Here is a 17,704-nt window from a genome sequence, read left to right on the forward strand (position 1 = left end):
AAAATATTTCCAGCACATATTAAATGTTTACATATTTCATCAGAAGCAAGGTTAAATATTTTATGCATTCCAATCCATTGAAATTCAAGCGTTTCTCGTTTCCATTTTATCAAGCGCATCATAAACAGTTTTAAAAATATTGAAAAATCTGAATTTGCTTTCACCATAGAATATTCTCCATTTCTCCATCGCCATTTCATTTTGACTTTCATCATGAAAATTTATTTCCGCTTTATACTAGGAAATTCAGCATTTTAGTTTCATAGTCAACGCTTTCGACGTCGTCAGCGCATATTTTAATTGAATTTTTTATATTTAAGCGGACATCTTTTATGTTATGATATATACATAGGATTCATATATACACTATCATTTGTACACTGAAAAATACGTTTAGTTTTTTTCAATCACTATATCATTTTTATATATTTCTTATATTATTTAAAAAATTCTGTAAACGTACTATCCTTTTTGTATTTAGAACAGTCAAAAAGTGCTCATAAATTGTTCTTATTGATTGAAATTTAAATGTACCATTATCTATTAGTATAATATAGTATGTTTGATCTTCGGGATGCTAGTGTGTCCTCTTTAACCAAGCAACGCATAGGTGCCATTTTGTTTCCTCACCCGAATATAACTTTCTAACATTTGGTTTTAAAAGTTAGACCTGCATGGTCGATAAATGAGATTATATTTGGGAAACCTATATTTAGATTGCTTGTCAAGCCATACTAGACCTTATTTGGCCAGTGTGGCATTTATACAGGAATAGCTCAGTAATTTCTGAATCGTTTTCTGTTTAAGGATGTCTACTGATCAATAGCCTGTAAGCACTGCCATAAGTTTTCTTACATCGTTTCTAACACTACTTTCGATTGTGTTGGACATATTAGTTCGAATTTTTTGCAGCTCAGCATAGTTTACTATAATCAAATATGTCTAATTTTTATTGTATTACATATCACTTAATATAAAGCAATTAACATACACTTTTACTAGCTTAACTCGGTTGAAGAAAAATAAAAGTATTGACACACACTGATTTTCTTTAACTCACAACCAACAATGAGTCTTGATAAAAGCAAGGCTCACTAACAACAGGTATATTTTATAAACTTGGATGGATAGCTCGAATGGCTATTCAATTTAGGTATTCCTGTATTTTGATTTTACATGGAGGTCAAAGCGTCAGCCACTGCGCACCAATAAAATCGTGGAGTTTCAGAGCTAGGTATAATACATTTATACTAGAAGTATTATCTTCTTGTACAATACCTACAACCTATTCATAATATTAGTTAGTTAGTTATATATCGCTGAGTGTGGTAAAGAAGGGGGACCCCAAAACACTAAGCCTAGTTTTGGCCAAGCCTGAACATAGTGTTCTGGTGTCCTTTCTTCGAGAGTTAGTAGACATGCTTTGCAGGAGATATGGTAGGCCGAGTCCAGCTCCTTACCGTTCTATGGTCCAGTGCCCTGTAAGGACATATATCAACCTAGATGCCTCTGATTTGCTTCTGAGTGTCAAGTTAGAGGTTCCTCGTTTGGAATATATTCTTGACCTGACTGCTGAAGTAGTATGGACCTAATTCCTATTAGCATATTCATAAAGTAGATAAAGTTAAAATTTGTAAATAGTCGAAATAGAATAAATAATATTAATTTGCAATATACATTAAGACTGAAAAGTTTTCGGAAATTCTCATTTAAAATTCGCGCGCTGTATATTTTTCGATATTTTAAGTTTATGTAGTTTGGCAGCACTGTCCTTAATTACTATGCCAAAAATGAGCTCGATCTGTCAGACAGTTCGTTTACGGCAGCTGTTGAAACCAGTTCACCTCAGTAGTGCGTTGCGAAATGTCTTCGACGGTCGTACGACCGTCCTGGAAGGCTTTGTACCACTCATAAACTTGAGTTTTCGATAAAACTGATTCCCCATAAGCCTTTTGTAGCATTCGCAACGATTCTGCACACGAAATTTCGTTCGAAACACAAAATTTGATGCAAACTCTTTGTTCAATATTTTTTTCCATTGTTTTTTTCGCAACGCCCTACTGAGGTGAACTGGTTTCAACAGCTGCCGTAAACGAACTGTCTGACAGATCGCGCTCATTTTTGGCATAGTAATTAAGGACAGTGCTGCCAAACTACATAAACTTAAAATATCGGAAAATATACAGCGCGCGAATTTTAAATGAGAATTTCCGAAAGCTTTTCGGTCTTAATGTATTTATATAGTTTTTAGGCGTAACATAGGCTATTAAAACATTCAATATTAGTTCAGCCAAGCTTCAATAAAATTAAAATAAATTTTTGTGTTTGTCCTTTATTTCTTTCTTTGTTATTCAAAATCCCTCTAAATTTTAATAAAGCTTCTTTGTCATTATACAAAGAAAGTCTAGCTTTACAGCAACACGAATACTTTATTCTTAAATAATAAATTTAATAATTTCTGTTTCAAACTGTGGGACAGTTTGAATGATACTGATTTCTGTTTTGTTTATTTTTGTGTATATTGTTCAAACTTTTACGAAGTAGCAGAAATGACAAATAGAAATTCCAAATGTTAATTGAAATAAATTGAAAATTGGTCAAAATAATCTTTTTTAATAAATACAGTTATGTTAATAATAGCTGCGTTTCAGCAAACATGATCCGCTCAATGATCTGAATCATCTTTGCTGAAACGATACGGATCACGTTTGAAAATAATTGGCAACGCATGAAATATGACAGTTGGGTTTGTGTACAAAATTTTTTGATTTATGTGAATAATTTTGGCGCTAAAAAAATAAGTGAGAAAATTTTGAATACAAAAAATCTAAAACTTGGAAAATAAATAAAATCTGTTGATATGTCTGAAATATGAAACTTCAATTTAATTCTATAGTAAATAAATGGAAATTGCAGATTTTATTAGAATTATCGAGCAAAACTGACTCCTCCATTTTCTTTTTAAACACTAGTCCAAGTGTATTAAGCTCAAGGGATGAAGTGCATCCATGCTATATAGTGGAAATTTTATGGAAACGATCAATAATTGTTCCCATAAAGACTATTTGATTGGTATTTGCGCATAAAAAATACAATTGCTATATATTAATTATGTTTCATATTTTAATAGATTTGTTAATAAAATCCAATCAGCAAATACAAAATAACCGTGGTGGTCACAATTGAACGAGAGCAATGAAGGAAATTTACATATTTTTGTGGTATATGGCAAATATAAATACTTTTCGCGAATTTGGTATTTGTTTTGGCATACCAAAAGCTTCTGTATGGAGAATAATTGAAAGAACTAGTGTTTAGCTTATATCAATTGCAAAATTTCCGTTCGTGATTGACAGCACACATGTTAAAATAAATGCACCTCACCAAAGCAATTAGGCTTATTTCAAAAGGAAGCATGAATATAGCTTAAACTTGCAAGCAGTTTGCAATGGTTTTTTTATAAACGTGTATGTTGGAGAGCCTGTTTCCTTATGTATTGTTCTGTTTTAATTAAATAAATGTATTCAACTTAATGTTTATATATTCATTTCAAATTAATTGATTTTCATAAATTATCAAACAACACTTTTTTAATAATAATAAAACGTAAATAATTAAAGTAATAATTTTAATTAATTTTAATCATTTTAATTAATTTTAATCATTTTAATTTATAGTAATAGTAATAATTAAAACATTACTTCAAACAAAGAAATAAATAATAATGACATATTAAATAAATAAGTACATAAAATAAATAATAAATAAATAAAATCAATAATAAATAAATATAAATGTAGATTTGTTCATAATTTTACTACACTGTTGCATCGCATTGCCAACCTCATTTACATTAAAATACGTTCCACTTTTATCTTTTACATACATTCCACATTGAACCAGAAAGTGAACCAGATCAATTGCTGGTTCACCCCATTGTTTTTGTTTTGCATGTAAAATTGAGCGGATCATGTTTGCTGAAACACAGCTAATGTTAAACTTAAATGAAATTATAGTTTTCATTATGTATGCCACTGAGTTCTTAAATTTGTTTGATTTGCCAGGACTACCACCAAACAATTTACTTTTAAAAGTTGGTTCACCAATCAATTTATTACACAATCTAAACCCACCCAAATTATGTAATGGAACAAGATTAGTAATTAAAAGAATTATGGGGAACTTAATTGAATCAACAATATTAAGTGGAAAATTCAGAGAGAAAATATATTGCTTCCACGCATACCAATTATACCAACAGATGTGCCAATTCAATTCAATGCAATGACAATTAATAAATCTCAAGGTCAAACATTAAAAGTATGTGGACTGAGAATTTGGAAAATCCATGTTTTTCGCATGGGCAACTATATGTTGCATGTTACCGTTGCATGTACCGCTCCATCTGCAACCAGTACCAACTTAATTTCAGGTGCGCGTTCTCAACCTAACCCCTCGTCGAGGGCGTATGGGGCGCGGAGGTCAGCATACCGCATCCTTTTTAAATTTGGTCCTCCTAGATCCTCATCTTCAAAACCTCTCAGTGAAATAGTTAAACAGAGCTTGACCTGGGCCATTGTCGACACTGGCACCAGCAATGGCGCTATCTGTCCAGCAAACTCGAAGAAAGTCGAATGGGCTCTCTTTAAGATGTAACACTTCGTTCAATTATGCGTGTGACTGACACATAGATGGCGGCACTAATACTAAATAAATATTTTTTTCGAAAGTGGCAACCTTTTTAGGCTTACTGTCAAATTCATATGTTAATCCGACCTTTTGTTTACAAGTTACAGTGCTTTAAGTAACGCTACTTTTGAGTTTTCAAAAAAAAATGAATTCAAAGCAATTCCGTCTGCTGATTTATCATTGTTTTTTAATGAAAAAAAATACTGTTCAATGCCAGGAATAGCTTGAAAAACATTATTCGGACTCTGTTCCATCAAAAAGAAGCATTTGTTATTGGTATGCCGAATTCAAACGTAGTCGTACAGACACCGATGACATTCCACCTATTGGTCGGCCAAATGACGCTGTTATTCCGGAAAACGTTGAAAAAACACTGAAAATCATTATGTCTGACCGTAAAGTGAATGTGAAGGAGATTCCTGACATTCTACAGATATCAGCAGGCAGTGTACACACCATAATACACGAACATTTGGGTATGAAAAAGGTGCCGTGTTTCCAAATGGGAGCCGCGTTTGCTCACACCGGAGCAAAAACAACAACGAATCGATGATTCAAAGAACTGTTTGGACATGTTTACGGCCAATAAGTGGAAGTTTTTGCGTCGGTACATCACGATGGATGAAACATGGATCCACCATTACACTCCAGAGTCAAATCGGCAGTCTGCTGAGTGACATGCAGCCGGTGAAAGCCGCCCAAAGCGACCAAAGACGCAGCAGTTGGCTGGCAAGGGGTTATGGCGTCTGTATTTTGGGATGCGCAGGGAATAATATTCATCGACTATCTCCAGAAGGGGAAGACCATCAACAGCGATTATTATATAGCATTATTAGAGCGTTTGAAAGACGAAATCGCAAAGAAACGGCCTCATATGGTGAAGAAAACAGTTTTGTTCCACCAAGACAATGCACCGTGTCACAAGTCGATGAAAACGATGGCAAAATTGAACGAATTGAGTTACGAATTGCTGCCGCACCCACCGTATTCTCCAGATCTGGCCCCCAGCGACTACTGGCTATTCGCAGACCTCAAAAAGATGCTCCGTGGTAAGAGATTTGGCTCAAATGATGAAGTAATCGCCGAAACTAACGCCTATTTTGAAGACAAAGAAAAATCGTTTTACAAAGGCTGTATCGAAAGATTGCAAAAGCGTTGGAATAATTGTATCTCCCTAAAAGGGGACGATGTTGATGAATAAAAACGAATTTTGGCAAAAAAACGTGTTTTAATTTGTTAGCCACACATATTATTAAACGAAGTGTTACATGGAAATTATTGCCCTTAACCCTGAGCCATCTCCCAGCTGTAAGGACGCTGGATGGTACCAGAATCATATTAAAAACATTGCCTGCTCAGACCAGCGCTTCGCGTGTGGCTTCCTTCTGAGCTTACCTCCCCCGAGAAAATTCTCTCCCTTTTAGGGGCCAGCAACATCGACCTCCCCACCCATAACTGGAAGGTCGTCAAAGCTGTCGTAGTTCTAAACGAACAATCTTTGGCACCTCTTCAAGTCCGCAATGGGGTTTTCCACTATGGCTTCACCCTCTGCGTATATAAAAGCGACTCTCAAGCCGCTAGGCAAGAACCTTCAGGGGGAGCATCTTCGGAAACGGTCTCTGACGACAGAACCGGTTTCATCTCCGTTCCAATCAATCCTGATATAGGGACATCCGATTTAATCGGCACACTTTCCTCCGAAGACGGAGGCAGCGTAATCTCGTCTTCCGAACTGGTTGGCGAGTTCTTTACAGGTATGGCGCATAGTAGAAAACATCTAGGCTGTTGAAGGTTGTTCAAATAAACCTCCAACATTCTAAAACTGTTTCGGCAGCAATTACCCTCCGCCTAGCCGAAAAGGGAGAGGACATAATGCTGATACAAGAACCTTGGATTGTAAATAATCGGGTTTGCGGATAAAATACAAACGGATATTGTTTAGTATTCACAGAAGGTCAAGGTAAACCAAGATCTTACATTCTAGTAAATAATAATATTAATGCCTTTTTACTCCCTAGGTTTAGCGACAATGACAATGTAGCCATGGCCATCGAACACGACTCCAAGTCCCTTTGAATTGTCTCAGCATACATGGCACATGATCACGGTGCCACTCCACTACAGGACTCCCTCATGCTTCTGGTGTCAAAGGCAAATCACAGAAAGATCCCGGTGTTAATAGCAGCTGACGCCAACGCACATCATGAGATGTGGGGTAGCACAGATAATTATGCGAGAGATGAGTGTCTTTTTCATTTCATTCTTGCAGAAACTTGGTAATTACTAACATAGGTAGGGAACCGACCTTCATGAATTTAAATCAAGTGGGCCATCCAAACTTTTAAACCATATAAATCTCCAGGTCTGGACGGCATTATTAGCGCCAACATTCAACTGGGCGAATTCGTCATTCTCCCCTGGCTCCTTCTGGAGCTTCTGGAGAGTGGCTTGAGTAGTATTCATTCCCAAAGTAGGGAAAACAACTCACTGCAATGCCATGGATTATAGATAAAACAGTCTGTCTTCATTTCTTCTAAAAGTACTGGAAAGAGTTCTAGATTTGCATATCAGGAACAAGATAAACGCGGTACTCTTATCTTCATCGCAGCATGCTTATACTAAAGGCAAGCTTGTCGATACTGCGCTTCATGCATTCATCTCGTTATTCCATCTCTCTCAGGGAATACACACTTGCCACTTTTCTAGATATTAAGGGTGTTTTCAACAACGTCTGCCCCAATGGTATCATAAAATCCCTTTCAAAGCTTAATCTCGAAGATATTCTGGTTAAATTTGTATGGGTTCTTTTAAAAACTAGGATTATTAAATCCGACATCGGAAGTGTTCAGTCCTTCAGACCAGTTTGTCAGGGAACGCCACAAGGTGGGGTTTTCTCTCCTCTTCTATGGAACATAGCGGTCAATTCTTTGCTAAAACTTTTAGAACAATCCGGATGTAGTGTTATAGCTTATGCGGACGTCATTACTATTGCCTCATCGGGTAAATTCCCTCAAGTTCTATCCAATGTTATTAACTCTGCGCTCCTCATTGTTACTGAATGGTGCAGGGAATTCGGCCTTGACATTAACCCTGTAAAGACAACTGTTATTCTCTTCATCAGGAAATATAAAATACCGACATTTTCCTTACCTAAGATAAAAGGTGTACGCTAAATTTAAGTTCGAATGTCAAATACTGTATATCATTCTGGACTCTTAACTTAGCTGGAAAGTCAACTTGGCTGAGAGAGCCCGCAAAGCTGTATGCGCCACCTACTGCTGTAGAAGAGCTATAGGTCGCAGTTGGGGGCTTCCACCTCGCATTATACTCTGGCTCTATTCAGCTGTTATTGAAGCAACTCTTCTGTATGGGGCTGCCTTCTGGTGGCAGGCAACTGAAAAAGCGTGCCACACTAAGTTAATTGACGAAACTAGGAGGATAGCTGCCCTACAAATCACTGGTGCTCTACGCTCCACCCCCACGCAAGCTCTTTTTGCTTTACTTTTTTGACTCAATGCTCTTTCCTGCTGGCATCTCGCTTCGACTTCCAAATTACTGTAGTGTTTTTTAAGCTGAAATAATAGCAATACACCATGCCGTAAATGGGTTCTAAGTAATCGAATATCTGACTTATGCATCTCAATTTTCTCTGATAGCCAAGCCGCCATAAGATCACTGATAGGCACCTTAGCCACACCAATTATAACTCAAGACTACCGTGCTACAACGCTACCGCCTTTAAATATAAGGTCTACTAACTTGGCACAAGAATGGAAAAGTTGGAGCAAGCAGTTCCATATTTTTATGCTTGCATCGAATTTAGAAGAACATCAAGAACGTCGCAAAGTTGCACTTTTACTGCACTGACATTTTTAATTCATTTAACATGGACTTAGAAAAAGTAAAATTAAAAAATGTGTTAAAAAAGTTCAGTGAATACTTTATTCCAAAAGCTAGCGTGGCTATGGAACGGTACAAATTCTTTACGCGCTAACAGAAATCAGAAGAAACTATAAGCGAATACGCAACACTGCTACAAAACTTGAGTACTACATGTGAGTTTAAAGATCTGCGTGAAGATTTGGTTAGAGATATATTTATTTGTGGTTCATCCCTCAACTTTAAACATATTAAAGAACGTCTTTTAAGTGAAGGTGATATTAAATGGGGTAAAGCTTTGGAAATAGCAAAAAACATTGAAATTGCACGAGAAAATGTAACAACAATACTGAAAACAGTAAAAGAAAACGTGGTTGCTGGGCTAAAGAAACAACGGATTGCAAGACCCGTTTCGGTACAACAAAAACATAGTAAAAAAGAGTGTAAAAAGTGTGGCCAATTACATAAATTCAAATGTCCGGCCGATGGAGTGATTTGCCATATATGTTAAAAGCCAAATCACTATGCAAAAACGTGCTTCAGTCGTTCATCAGTGCAGCAGCAGCAGCAACAACAACAACATTATCGTAAAAGCCGATATAAAAAAAACGTGTCTGAAGAAACAAAATTATTTGATGACGATTTATTTGTTGGAACAATAAGCAAAAACTTAAACAAGTTTTTTGCACAAAATAAATCATGGAATGTTGATGTCAATATAGAAGGCGTAAAAATGAACTGGTAGATTCTGGAGCGAAAACAAACTTATTGTCGGTATTTACTTTTAACAGACTTAATAATATTAAAAAAAAAATTTTAATAGTATTAGAAGTTTTAGCGGTGAAAAATTACCTATAATAGGAAAAGTTCATGTGAATTTGTTATTTAACAATATTAGACAAAAGGCTATTTTTCATGTTGTAATAATAAAGTAGAAATAAACAATTGTAACGAATTACACATTTTTGGTAAATATTCAGACGTGTTCAATGGTCTCCACCAGTTGTTGATATACAACATAGAGTGCCCTTTAGTCTACTTGAACTACTTGAACTTAAAAAAGAGTTACAAAGAATGAAGGAATTAGAAGTTATTACTGAAGTTACTAAACCAACTGAGTGGGTCAGTTCAATTGTGTTAGTTACTAAGCAAAATGGCAATATCCGTTTATGCTTAAATCCTCGTAATTTAAATAAAGCTATTGTGAGGCCAAGATTTTCATTTCCTAATTTAGATGAGTATAGGTCGCAGATGGCTGGTTCAAAAGTTTTCAGTTCTCTGGAAGCAAGTTCAGGATTTTGAATGGTGCCGTTGGATAAAAATTCTTCAAGTTATGTACTTTCAACACTCCTTTTGGTCGATTTAGATTTTTACGTCTACCATTTGGTATCAATGCAGCACCATTAGAATATTCCAAATATTCTTCTTTTTGGTGATATTAAAGGAGTTATAATTTATTTAGATGATTTCCTTATTTATGCGAAATCAATGAAAGAGCATAATGACATTTTGTATAAAGTCTTAAAGAGAGCAACAGAAGTAGTTCTTCGTTTTAACAAAAGTAAATCAAAACTTTTTCAAACTAACATGAAATTCATTGGACATATTTTCAATGAAGATGGTGTTTAACCAGACACTGATAAAATTAGAGCAATTACGAAATTTCCTACACCCGCTAGTAGCAAAGATCTCCAACGTTTTCTAGGTATGATTAATTATTTAGGTTCATTTATTCAGAATTTGTCAACAAAAAACTTCCATCTTAGAAATTTATAAAAAAAGATGTTATTGGGTAAAGCTACTGGGGTTACTGGGGTAAAGCTCAAGAGGAAGCATTTAATAATTTAAAAAAAGAAATCACGAAAGCTACAGCATTAACATATTTTGATGTTACTAAACAGTTGACTCAGTTAGCAGATGCATCAAAGGTAGCTATGGGGGCTGTAATTATGCATGAAAGAAATCCAATTGCTTATGCATCTACGTGTTTAAGGGAGTGCCAGATAAATTATGGGCAAAAAGAAAAGGAATTATTTGCTATTCTTTTTGGTTGCACTCGATTTCATCAATATGTGTACGGCCACAATATTATTGTAGAAACCGACCATAAACCATTAGTATCCCTCTTTAATAAACCTCTACATCAAATACCTTCAAGACTGCAAAGATTTATGCTTAGATTACTGTCATATGAATTAACAGTAATTTATAAACAAGGAAAATATTTATATGTCGCTGATGCATTATCTCGCGCACCTTTAAAGTCTGAATCATTTACTGATATTGATAAAGATATAGACCTTCATTGTCATAGCTTCTCAAATTGCTTTACTGAGAGATGATATTGAAGTTTTAAAACAGTTCGTAAAAAACGATGAGACATGTCAAGAACTTTTAAAATGTTTGAAAGAAGGCTGGCCCGCATCAAAGAAATTGTGTGACTTAGATATTAGCCCGTATTTTAGTATCAAAGATAGTATTCATAAAATTGAAGGACTATTACTAAAAAATAATAGAGTAATTATTCCAAAAAATTATAGAACAAAAATGTTATCTCGATTATATGAGGGTCACTTAGGGATTCAAAGATGTCAAAGTTTGGGAAGAGAATTAATTTTTTGGCCAAATGTTAATAATGATATTTATAATTTAGTATCTAGTTGCGAAATTTGTATAAAATTCAGGAACTCTAATCCCAAAGAAGACTTGCTAAGTCACGAAGTAGTTTCAATTCCTTGGTTCAAAGTAAATATAGACCTTTTCGAATTTAACAAAACAGCTTACTTGCTAATAGTAAATTATTTTTCCACATATATTGAGATTGAATGGGTAAACTCGGGTTCTTCAAATTTAGCAGTTGTAACAAAATTGAAGAGCATATTTTCACATCATGGAATACCAATGTACTTAATTCTCTCGATTTCAAAATCGACTACCCATCGAATACCCAGTGTTGACTGGGGTATTGATCATATCACGTCGAGTCCTTATTTACAAAGGTCAAATGGTTTTGCTGAAAGATCAGTACAAACTATTAAAAAGCTACTTAATAATTGTCTAGAAACGGGAGCGGATTACTATACAGCTTTGCTTCATTATCGTGCGTCCCCTAAAAGTATTTTTGCTAGTCCAGCTAAACTTTTAATGGCTATAAAACTCAGAACGAAGTTACCATCATTGTTTAATAAATTAAAGTCTAAATTGCCTAGCAAAGTAAAAGAAGATAATACTTGTTCAAAAACAAATCAAAATTCGTCACAACATAATATTAGAGCCTCAAAAACTCTAAAGCGTATAGAGATAGGAATAAAAGTATATTTAAAAAAAAATCCTATGTCAGTATGGATTCCAGGGAGAATAGTAGAAAGTTGTAAACAGCCTAGATCATTTTTAGTTGAAGATTTAAATGGAGTAGAGTATAGAAGAAATGGACAACATATTTTAAAAATACCAAATATTGAAATAACTGAAACATCTCAAGAAATTTGTACAAAAGAAAACGAACAAGTCATAGAAACAGAGACTGAAGAAGTTGTAAAAAAAATAACGATTTAGGTGATGTCAAAACAAATGAAAATATTCAGAGATCAAAAAGTGGAAGAAAAATAATTCCTCCTGAAAGGTTAACTTATAAAATCACATAAAATTTATTGTAATTTATATTTAGCGAATAGTTTAAAATTTCCTATATATTAAAAATACACATTTATATTTTAATAGTAATATCATTTTACAAATTTAGAATAGTTTGATGTGCACCCATTACTTCTGCTTTTTCTTGGCATTGATGCATCACAGATCGTGCATAGTTCTTTCATGAGATGATTTGATTTTTCAGAAGCATCCCAACTCCGAAATTCAAGTTTTCGGTCATGAATTCCATTACATCATTGTCGAGATACTTAGTTTTGCAACCTATTTGCTGTGCTTTTCTCTGCGATTTTTTTAAAGCAAATTTCTCTTTCAACGATATAGATAAGCAAATGGCATTGTGGTCGCTGTGGGTATATTGGTTTGTTACTTTCCATTGCGAACACCTTACTAATGACGGGCTGACGAAGGTGAGGTCTATGTAGGATACGCCTCTACCATTATCGAATGTTGGGCTATACCCATTGTTCAGTTGTTTTAGGTTTAGTGAGGTGAATGTCTCTAATAGGGCTCTACCTCGGCGCGTTGTATTAGTACTGCCCCATTCGACTGTCCGAGCATTGAAATCCCCTGCAACAATGATCGGAGTTTTATTTCTGACTGTTCCTGATAGCTTATCTAGAAACTCTTCAAATCTCTCTTGGGTAATATGGTTGCCTTTGCAGAAGTATCTTGTACCCATTTAGAGGTTTCTTCTGATTTTTAAAATTCACTAATTACGAGTACATCCGATTTTAATTCCAAACCTGTTTGGGATAAGAGGTCTTGGGCAGCCTCACATCGATTTAGGCTCAATTGCAGAAATTTAATCATTTTTTGGACTTAAGCTCCTGCATAGCCTTCCAGTAGGATTCGCATTTGGAACTTCTTGAGTAGTGTAGATTACCACCCTTACAGTTTTCCGGACATAGGATGCATTTTGATTGATCCGAGCACGATTTTGCCCTATGACCATCTTCTCCGCATCTCATAAATGTGCTAGATCATTATCGCTAGATTATCATTATCGCTTTTGCAATGTCTAGCAACATGTCCAAATTGAAGACATTTAAAGCACCTCATGGGTGTGATACGCTTTCTGATTCTACTGCGCACCCAGCCCACTCTGATTAAGGCAGCTGTGATCAGTACACTGGCATCCTTAGAAGGGAGATCGATAATCGCTGTTCGTGTATTGTCCCTTGCGTAACGCCAAAACTTGACGTTGATGTCGCTTACGTTTATTGCTGGAAATTAGTCAGCAATCGCTGCGCACACCTCTTCGTTGGACGTTACCTCGTCCGGATCCCTGCATTCTATTAGGGTGCGTTGTGTTAAGGATTTTACACTAGCATAATCCTGAAGTGTGTTCTTCATTTCAGTGCATAAGTCCTTAGCTAAAATTCCAGCTTCTTTGGTAAGCTGAATCAATATATCCCCCTTCGTTGTTTTTCGTATTCTGTTCACATTTTTTCCGAATTATTGAAGCTCTGGTTTTGATATAATGAGCTTTAATATTTCAGCGTAAGACTTGTCTGCTGTCTTGCTAATAAGAATAGCTTCAGGTTTCACTCTTGGCGCTTTAACGAGGTCCAGTTTTGTCACAGTTTTCGTCTTTTTATTTTCCACTAGTTGCCATTTATTGCAAGGCGTTCCATGTTCCTTGCTTTCAATTTCCCTAATCTGAACTTTGGGTGGTGGACCGTTCGGTTTCTCATTTGCAGAACGCTTTAGTGCTCTCTGAGTTTACACGCTAATGGAAGTCACACTCTTAGCTGCTACCGGTACTAGTGACCCCCTTTCTTGCTCCGACTTATACATCTTAACTACCTGTGCTAGCAGGTCCCGCATATCCTTATTGGTATGTCTTTGAGACTCCATCATCGCAGATATTTGTGATAGCTTATCTTCAACGCTATCATCTGGCTTGGGGGATAAAGTAATATTTACTATCTCCTTCTCCAATGTTTTTTGAGATGCGTTTTGTTTCCGCATAGGTGATGTTCTTTGCCCACTCATACCTTATTAATACCCTTTTGAATTGTTTAGAAAATTAAAAAGAATTAATTACCTGTAAATTTTAAATGTACAAATTCAGAATTTATGTTAAACATTAAAATTTTGCTTGTAAATTTAAAATTTGCTAAATAAATTTACAATTTGCTAATTAAATTGAAACATTTTGCTAAATTGCTAAGTGAGAGTATAATATTACACGATTGCACAAGCTTTTGTGTAACAATTGATCTAATTATTTGATCGTTTTATAACACTTATTTACTTTGTAATATTTCTGTGTTAATAATTTAATTGCTGTCTCTATCAGCTGATTTTATATGTGTGCAATTATTTTGCAGAAAAAAGAGCACCAAAACTCACAAAAATTCATTAAAATAAGAAACGATATATATACGATATACGATTAATTCAAAAATTAAAGAATTTAAAAAAAAATTATGAAAAAATAACACTTATCGGCTGCAGTTTTTCATCGCTCCGAGTGAGTATATTATACTCCACCGCATTTAAGAACTGTCTATCATATATACAGTCCAATTACACGAATTATGTACCGAACCAGCGGACCGCACTCGAAACGCGTGCATTCACGGCAAAAAACATAGATCTTATTCCATTTTATTTTTTTGTTCTCAAAGAAAAACAATTGTAATAAATTTTATGTAACACTATGTAATAAGAACATGTTTTTATTTTTGCTGCTATAATCTCATTTTTCTCATTTATCTTAATAAAGTGTTCTTGTGTACACATTGAACAAAAGCGCGTATAGATTTTATTTCACTTTTTTTTATTGAATTCTGTGCAATTTGGTAAATTCTTTAACAAATACACAAATTGCGTGTAGAAAATAAATTTTTTTCCATTTGAACGAATCCATTCGAGCCATGGGTAAAATTAAAGAGGCGGAAAAGTGCAAACGACGCACTATATTCTAATTTTTCCATAAATAGGAATTACCGATCCCCTCTTTTTTACATTGGCGATCCTGCCAGGAGACCCGATTAAATTTTGTTTTTTCATAAACGTAGACAAAGGTGCACTGAACACTTACATACGTTTTTCGTGCATTGTTGGTGTTTTTCTTTTGTTTAAACGTGCACAAAGGGTCACAGAACTGTTACATACTTGCTGTAGCAATGTTTGAACCATCTTTGTCATCAAATGCCGACAAGCTTAAACAGCAACGTCATCACAGGGGAGCCTTACACGAATTAAGAACATTATTGACGCGTCAACTAATTTGTCTCCTACTGAACTTGAGTGCAGACTAGGTATGGTCGAATCGTATTATAAACAAGCAGTGTATTATCAAGGTCAAATTGAACGCTTGTTGCCACAGAATACATGTCGCTCGGAAATTGACGAACTGTATGTCACAGTAAAATGACGTATTCTGAATCGTCTTGGCAACAGAAGAAGCTCACATTCACATGAACATATTTTTTCAGTGCTACAAATGCAGTACAATCGCTTGCCAGAATTACGTTTGCCGAGATTTGATGGCAAATATTTCGGATATAAAATTTTCATAAATTCTTTCACTAATCTCGTTCACAGCGATCAATTCATTCCACCTATTGAAAAGTTCAACCATTTGCTATCGTATCTATCCGGCGAAGCCTTGTCATAATCAAATCGTTCTGAAGAAAACTATGGCAAAGCACTAGACAGACTGAAAGAGCGGTATGACAATGACACAATCATTTTCTTAGAAAACATTTCATCTATTTTCGAAGTGGATAAAATTTGTAAGGCTGATTCCAAACAACTTAGACATGTCACTGATACCATCTCAGCTTTGTACAACTCGTTACAATCACTTGGAAGTTTCAAAGAAATTTGTGATGCAATTATCCTACATCTTACAATTAGCAAAGTTGACCAAGAAGCTTAAAAGAAATGGGATAAATACTTACACTATTCTAATCTTCCATCTTGGTAACAATGTTGGGTTATGCTTGATAAGCGATGTCAACAACTTGATGCGCAAACCAGGCATAATGTGAAACCATAATCAAATCAAACTTATCAGTCGCATTCATTGCAAAAACCTAATAAGCCTAAGCAATATTCATTTGCTACCAAACCTATTTCTGAAAAGTTATGTACATATTGTTCCAAAGCAGGTCATAATATTTCTACTTGCATCAATTTCATCGCGTTTCCATTAGAACAACGTCATGATCAAGTATAACAACATCATCTTTGTTTCAATTGCTTATCAAACCTCCACACTGTATCACAATGCAGTTCAAAATATTCTTGTCAATTCTGTAAACAACGACATCATATGTTGCTCCACAAACATGACTTAAATACATTTGTATCTTCGAACATTTCATCATCAAAAAATGAAAAACTTATTAATCCAGTTACACATGCTACTTCACAAAGAAGTGTTAAGCAGAAAAATAGCAGCATTATTTTAGCAACAGCCCTAATTCTTGTAAAAGATTCTATCGGAACGTACCAAATTGGCCGAGCGCTTCTAGATTCATGTTCGCAAGTGAATTTCATTACCGATTCTCTAGCATAGGCTCTAAATTTGAAAAGGTCGAAATCTAAAGTAGATATCGTTGGTGTTGGTCCCTCTGTGCTGAAAATTCAACATAAAACGCAAACTACAATTCAATCACGGATAAACGCGTTTGAAACATCACTATAATTTCTCATTTCAGAGAATATTAGTAGCGATCATCCAGATAAAGCATTTTCGTTGAAAGATCTGAATATTCCATCGCATATGGAATTTGCAGATCCAGTATTTAATGTCCCAAAAGGTATTGATATGCTACTTAGAACCGAAGCTTTCTTTTTGTTGTCAACTCAAGGCCGAATGTCTTTGGGCAAAAACTTAACAATTGTACAAAATACCGAATTTGGTTGGATTGTATCCGGAAGGTATGTTTCGTCAAACAAACCGATTGAAAAAGTCAATCATTGCACCATTACTTCAATTGAAACTTTGAACAAGAATATTGAAAAAATGTGGCAATTAGAAGATGTCTCTAATAAACGTCAGAAGTGAGGAGCAAACTATGTGTGAACAGCATTTTATTGATAATGTATCTGTAAACTGTGATGGAAGAATCATGGTAAAACTACCATTTAAAAATAATATAGATTTACTAGGTAACTCTGAAGATATTGCGTTACGTTGATTTTATGCTTTGGAACGAAAACTTAAGAGGAATGTTCAGCTAAAAGAAGAATATTCGAAATTCATGAAAGAATACCAGGAATTGGGACACACGTCTTTTATTCCTAGTCCAAACTTGTCTATATCTCATTATTATATTCTGCATCATTGCGTGCTAAAGTCAACTAGTGAAACAACTAAGTTACGCGTGGCATTCGATGCTTCTTTCAAAACGGTATCACAGATATCACTAAATGACATCCTTGCAGTGGGTGTCACTATACAAAATGAATTACTCATAAATATGCTATGTTTTCGTTGCCATAAATATGGACTTATGGCGGA

The sequence above is a fragment of the Teleopsis dalmanni genome, chromosome 1, assembly GCF_002237135.1.
Source record: "Teleopsis dalmanni isolate 2A chromosome 1, ASM223713v2, whole genome shotgun sequence".
Lineage (NCBI taxonomy): Eukaryota > Metazoa > Arthropoda > Insecta > Diptera > Diopsidae > Teleopsis > Teleopsis dalmanni.